The sequence below is a fragment of the Dipodomys spectabilis genome, unplaced genomic scaffold, assembly GCF_019054845.1.
Source record: "Dipodomys spectabilis isolate Male_0828 unplaced genomic scaffold, ASM1905484v1 ptg000235l, whole genome shotgun sequence".
NCBI lineage: Eukaryota > Metazoa > Chordata > Mammalia > Rodentia > Heteromyidae > Dipodomys > Dipodomys spectabilis.
In genome coordinates this window covers 2,419,743-2,426,677 of record NW_024870912.1, presented here as the reverse complement: position 1 = coordinate 2,426,677, position 6,935 = coordinate 2,419,743, and the positions used below count along the sequence as shown (strand labels likewise).

The 6,935-nt window shown below is 41.2% G+C and overlaps 1 non-coding gene across 1 annotated transcript; it reads right to left on the bottom strand.

The window, feature by feature from the left end:
- Nucleotides 1-6,442: 6,442 nt before the first annotated feature.
- LOC122124488 lies at nucleotides 6,443-6,545 on the bottom strand. The gene has a single exon (XR_006150570.1). It is a non-coding gene; the product is annotated as a U6 spliceosomal RNA (small nuclear RNA).
- Nucleotides 6,546-6,935: the final 390 nt, after the last annotated feature.

Genomic DNA, 6,935 nt, shown 5'->3' with positions numbered 1-6,935 from the left:
ACACACACACACACACACACACACACACACACACACACACACACACACGGAAACCAATATTTTATTTTTGGTTTGTCTTCGCCAGTGGTAGTTCATCTCTTCTGTTCTCTGAGATTTCCTTCTCCTCTGTTCAATACACTGGTTCCCAAATTTGCCTGTACACTGCCACTCCCTGTGCAGATTTAAAAAAATACAGATGTCCAGGCCCTACCTGCAGAGGTTGTGATTTGGTCATTATGAAGAGGTTCCTGGGAACGAGAATTTTAACATTCTCCCTCTGTGGTCCCAATGCATACTCAAGGTATGGAACGACTGCTCTAGGACTCATCTTGAAAAAACAAAGAGCAAAGCAAGCCAAAGAGGAAACTAAAGAAAATAAAGAAGAAAAAAAATGACCACATGGCAGGATATCTTCCCCCAATAATTTATTTTACTGTTTCTTTGCTTCTTACTCTACACAGATAATGAACACTTTCTTGGCTTCTCTGTTCTTGAATTCAGTCTGTGGCACATTCTAATTTGATTTCTCTTTTGTCAGACTACCAAAGCTGCCTGTTGCATTTGGCTCACAGAAGCAAGCTGGGCTTAATTCCTCACTTAGCTTGTTTCAGCCATCAACCATGGGCTCATTCTTTTGCTAGACTCCAAATTTGACCCAGACATCTTCCCTGAGATCTTCCCTGAGATCTTTGTGTGTGTGTGTGTGGGGGGGGGGGGGGCTTGAACTCTGGGCCTGGGCGCTGTCCCTCAGCTCTTCAGCTCAAGGCTAGCGTCCTACCACTTGAGCTACAGCTCCACTTCCAGTTTTCTGAGTGTTTTTTTTGGAGATAAGAGTCTCAGGGACTTTCCTGCCTGGGCTGGCTTTGAACTGTGATCCTCTGATCTCAGCCTCCTGAGTAGCTAGCATAAGAGGCGTGAGTCACCGGCGCCCAGCTCCCTGAGATCTTTTTCAAGCGGGATCAGGGCATCTCTTCTAGATCACAGGCATTTTGTTACTTCTCCTCCCCAAAGTGGAAAAACGTATGCTGAAATAAGGACACAGGTTGACCCATTGTAACAATGAGATGTACAAGACACTATGTGGAAAACGAACTTCACAACGTTGGTGGGGAGGGGAGGGAGGAGTTGGGGAGAAAAGGGATGGTAGGGGAAAAACAAGGAGCAGGCAACAATGCTCCATACCTTACTCATGCAACTGCAACCCCTCTCTGCAGTGTATTTACAATAAAATGAATATTATTAAAACATTTTAAATGAAGTCTCACAGGCAGTTCCAAGTTCAATTGGACTTGGGTGGAGTCCTACCAAGCCTTGGGCTCCATGGGGTTCTCTTAAGAAAGACACTTTATAAAGAAGCATCTTCTCCTCCAACATCACTGACTCGAAACGTTACAAATCACACATCAAGGCCAAGACTCGAGTTCAGGCACTCTGTATAATTTGGCTGTGTCGTACACTTTAAATCCATCAGGGAAGAATGGCTCCTCCATGCACACCTGGCCCCTTCCCTAGAAGTCTCCGCCCAGCACCTGCTTAACCCAGGTGACTGGGATACTGAAATCATTTCCTCCTCTTCTGAGGTCATGCCCAGAACCGCCTTGCCACGCCTCCTTCGGACCCTGAATGGTCCCCAGCCAATGAGATCACATCTGCCGTGGCCACGCCTCCTCCCCTCCCCCCGCACCCTCTCCCTGCACATACCTCACTCAGTCTTACCCTGATTTGCTCTGCACACCTCCATCCTGTGCAGGCTTGGTTCTTAGGATGAACTCTCCTCTGCCGGAACAACCACATGGAGGTTTCCTTTCGGTGAACCTTACAGCACAAGGATTGAAATCTCTGGGATTTTGACAGGCTGTTAGGAAGTGAAATAGCTTCCAGAGGAAATTTAATTATTCCATTTCTATAAAGTCTGGTCTCTGATATATTCCAAGTCTCGTCTCTGATATATTTTTTGCGACAAACAATTCATCTCACAGCTTTATACTGACCTAAGTGTGTGTCAGAAAATATCGAAAGCAGTTTATTCCTCGTTATCATGGTGGCCTGTGTTCACACACAAAGGAAAAGAAAAAGAAAAGAACTAACAAAAGAGAGAGAAGGGAGAGGGGAAAAGAGCCCTCTGCACCTGCAACATTGGAAGTCATTTTCAATTGCTACAGTGTGCTTCTTGGAAAGTAACCTGGCAGTGGCCAAGTGTTTATTCAATAACTTTAAAACCATAGTTTTATTTGCCATAAAAGGTATCCTTTGCCATGAATTAAGTCAATGGATTGTTTCTTGGTTATAATATTATGCTATAACTACACAAGATGTTTCTCCTGTGGATAACATTGAGAAGGCTACATAAGACATTTCTCTATTATTTCTTAATTTTACATAATATTTTATATATTCTTTATATAATAATATAGAGGAAATATGCAACCATCTCAAAATAAAAGAGTTTAAAATGTAACTTCTGGGCTGGATCCCCATAAATCACATCTGTAAATCCTAGGTACTTGGGAGGCTGAGAATAGGAGTATTGTCATTTGAAGCTAGTCTAGACAAAAAAAAAAAAAAGCTCAAAAACTATTTTTTTGGCGGCGGGGGAGGGGGGGGTCCGGTTGTGGGGCCTGAACCCTGGGCCTAGGCACTGTCCCTCAGCTCTTCAGCTCAAGGCTAGCACTCTATCACTTGAGCCACAGTGCCACTTCCGACTTTTTTCTTTTTGCTTGTGTAGTGCTGAGGAATCGAACCCAGGGCCTCAGGCATGCAAGGCAAGCGCTCTACCACTGAGCCACCTTCCCAGCCCTCAAAAACTATTTTTAAATCATAGCTAGACAAGGTGGCATGCATCTGCCATCCCAATGTATGTACATGGCTGAGAACAGGAGAATTGAAATTCCAGGCAAGCTGGGGCAGAAAAATCCGAGACTCTATATCCACAGAGGAATGCTGGATGCACTGTCACATACCTGTAACCCTAGCAAGAATAAGAAGCCTAAAAATAGGATGATAATGGCTCACATGACAGAAAAAACAGGATAATGGGTTTATCTAATGCCATTATTTTATTCCAACCAAAATTATTAAGGTTTTAGGTCTACCTGAATGCTGCTAATTATGGTAAAATGTAAATTTAACATCACTTGCACACACAAAAAGTCTTCATATTTCTCATTATAATGTAACATAGGCTCAGCACTTACAGATTGAAACATGCTACATTACTCTATCTGTTTTCTTTCATATTTTATTTGCTATGATAATACACTAGTAATTTATTTTCAAGTTATAAAAGCCACTTCATCTTTTAATTAGATTATTTTTTAAAATGTAACAGTTACGTCTTAAAACAATGCAGTAGACAGTTTTATTCTCATTTTCTAAATTTTTAAAAACAATCATGTTTTTAACCATGAGATAATTATAGATTTAAATGCAATTGTAAGAAATAATTTAAATCTGCTGTGGATTTGTGTGTGTGTATGTGTGGGTGGGTCTGGGTGTATGCTGGTGCTGGTTTTGAACTTGAGGCTTTGTACTCTCTCTAGGCTTTTTTGCTCCAGGCTGGCTTTCTAACATTGAGCCACAGTTTAACTTTTGGCTTATTTTTTTTTGCTGGTTAATTGGAGATAAGGGTCTCACAGACATTCTGCCTGGCATTGGTCAAAGGCACATGACATGCCTATATTTTTGCCCAGTTTCTTCCCAAATATTCTTATCTTATAAAACTATAGCATAATAAAGCTGGGTACATGTGCTCAAGCCTGTAATCCTAGCTACTTAGGAGGCTGAAATCTTAGGACTGTGGTTTGAAGGCAGCCCAAGCAGGAAAGTTTGTGTGACTCTTATCTCCAATTAACCACACCCCCCCCCCCCCCAATTAAAAAGCCAGAAGCAGAGCTGTGCTTCAAGTGGTAGAGTATTAGTCTTGAGCTCAGGGGCTGCACCAAGTCCTGAGTTCAAGCCCCAGGACCAGCATAAAAACAAAACAACATCATCAAAGCAAACTATATCAAAACAAACAACAACAAAAAATAAAAACAATACAACCAAGAAATTAACATGGATATAATCTACCAATGTTATTCAGATCCCTCAGTCTCGCTTGTATGTGTGTGTGTGTGTGTTTCTGGGTATTTATTTCCTTCCATTAAGTTTTCAACCCAGTGCATGTCGGGCTGCATTTGTGTTTCTGCTTCTGGTAACAGAAGATAGAGGTTTTAGCCACAGAACTCAGAAACCACCCTGAGTGGCCTGTTCCCCTGTGATAGCAAGAAAATGTTCCATTGGAAATCCTCGCCATAAAATGTCATCAACAGCCGCAGACAACAAGCCACAGTTCTGGTAGATTTCTGTGTGCCTTAGTCTTTCATTCCACGCTCTATGGGGAGAAGGGAAGGGCAGCATCCCTCACAGCTACTCTCTCCCAACCTCTTACCCCCAGCCATTCCCCTTTCTACTTGTTTTTGACAGATAAACTAAGAATGGTCTGTGGAAAAAAAAATCACAACTTAAGCAAATCTCCTTTTCAGAGAATTACATATACACGATTCACGTGGAGAAAGTTCTTTAAGGACATGTATTAAAAGAGCCCATCTTTCTAATGAACATTTTAAAAATGGCAAGTTAATTTCTTAATGCACAAAGAAAGAAAAAACACACAAAATTCTGCCAAGTTTGGGGAATCAAAATAAGAGCTCATTCTCTATAAAATAGTTGTGATGTCTTCTTATATTCCTGAATAGTGTAAAATAATGCACATACAACACATGGCTACACACATGCATGGGCCCATATAACACACGCCCACTGTGATGCACATGCACATACCAGAGTTTCTCACACAGAACAATGTATATAACACATGCTTCAACTGGGCAGCGATTTCCCCAAGCTGTAGCTTTGGCTCCCACAATAAATAGGGATAAAAGCATTGTTGTTGGCACCGTGTGGAGGACAGTGATTGTTTTCACAGGAAGAAAGGTTAGATGTCATATTTTCCTCTTGTTTTTGCACAAATGACAGAGGATTTAGAAAAACACAATGCTTGAATCTTGTCAGGATAGGTAATCTTGTGTCATGTTGGTGCAACAGTAAAACTCCAGTTCTGCTTATCCCTGCTTCTTCCCATCACATCAGGGCATTATCATTTGACACACTTTCCCATCTGGCTCTGCTCACTGCACACTTCCTGTTAGATATGTGCGACAGAAAAAAAAAGTAGGGATACATGCTGAACCAGAAGAAGCGGTGTATCATAACATGTGCATGCAAATTCATTCATCTTCAAACGGTCTAGTTTATCTCTGAGTTCAGTAGTTCCCATGACTTACCAGGGGTATATTCTAAGACCCCCCTCTCAGAGGACTCCCCAAACTATGGACTATATATACTATGATTTTTTTTAAGCTTTTCTTTCTTTTTTTTTTTTTTTCTTTTGTCAGTTGTGGGGTCTGAACTCAGGGCCTGCGCACTGTCCCTAAACTCTTCAACTCAAGGCTAGCGCTCTACCACTGGAGCCACAGCACCACTTCCAGTTTTTTTGCTTATGTGGTGCTGAGGAATTGAACCCAGGGCCTCATGCATGCAAAGCAAGCACTCTACCACTGAGCCACCTTCCCAGCCCACTATATATATTATGATTTTTATACATACATGCGTAATATGTGTGGAAATTTTAATTTACAAGGTAGATGCAATAAGAGATTGACAACCATCATTCTAAAATAGAACAGGTATAACAATAAAATCTGTAAGAAAGTTATACAATCATGATCTCTCTTTCTTTCCCAAGATATCATTTATTGTAGATCATAAGCAACTTTAGCATACCTATCTATCTATCTATATATATATGTAATCCCCCCCAAGAAATTTTGCCTTTTCACGTAAAGAAAGTACACTATAACTTTCTCTGGCATATCTGAATTGCTGGAGTTGTGGCCATTATTAATGCAGTAAGGGTTACTTGAACACAAGCACTGGGATACCACAGTGTTTGATTTGCTGACTGAGACAGCCGGTAAGTGACTGGGTAACATGAATACACTGGACAGAAGAATGAGTCACATGATTAGTACAACAGAATGGGACAGCACAGATCTCATCACACTATTCAGAAAAATGTGCAGTTTAAAGCATACAAATTGAGCCACGTGCTGGTGGGTCACATCTGTAATTCTTTTTACTCAGGAGGCTGACACCAGGAGAGTGGCAACTCAAGGCCAATATGGGCAGAAAAGTTTGTGAGATTTTATGTCTGTTTAATCAGCAAGAAGCAGGACAGGAGCCATGACTCAAGTGGTCGAATGCTAGCCAAGCAACCATAAGGCCGAAAGTTCAAACTCCAGTATCGGCAAAAGAATAATAAATAATAATAATAATTATTATAATAATGATATAAATTACATAAATAACTTTTTTATTTAGAAACTTTTCCATATCTTTTCTTTATAATATGAAACTGTTCATTAATGTGCATGCCATCCTTACTCAAGGGCCATGCTAATCCTCTCTGTATCAGTTCAATTTTTGCATATGTACGGCTAACGCAAGCATTCCACTCAGTATTTTCTACTATGGTTGATTAAAGGTAACTGAAACTGCAGAAGAGGTAACCATGGATACAGGTGTGTGAGGGGTGGGAGGGTATAATGCATTAATTCAAGAAAGCAGACACAGTGGGCAATAGCAGACCTGCTAAATGATGGCATTTCACCAGGGCTGTAGGCCATGAGTCCACTAAGTATGCCACATCCTGCTCTTTTGTGGTGCAAGTTTTTGTTGTTTTATCTGGAGCTTACACTTGAAAGCAAAATGGGAGCAGTTTCTAGACTTCCTGAATCCTGGGGAATCTCTGAAGTGGGACTAGAGAACCTTTTCGCTCCCGCTGTGCAAGGGCTTTCTGGTCAGAGACCGTATTCTGAAACGTCTTTGTTCAGTCC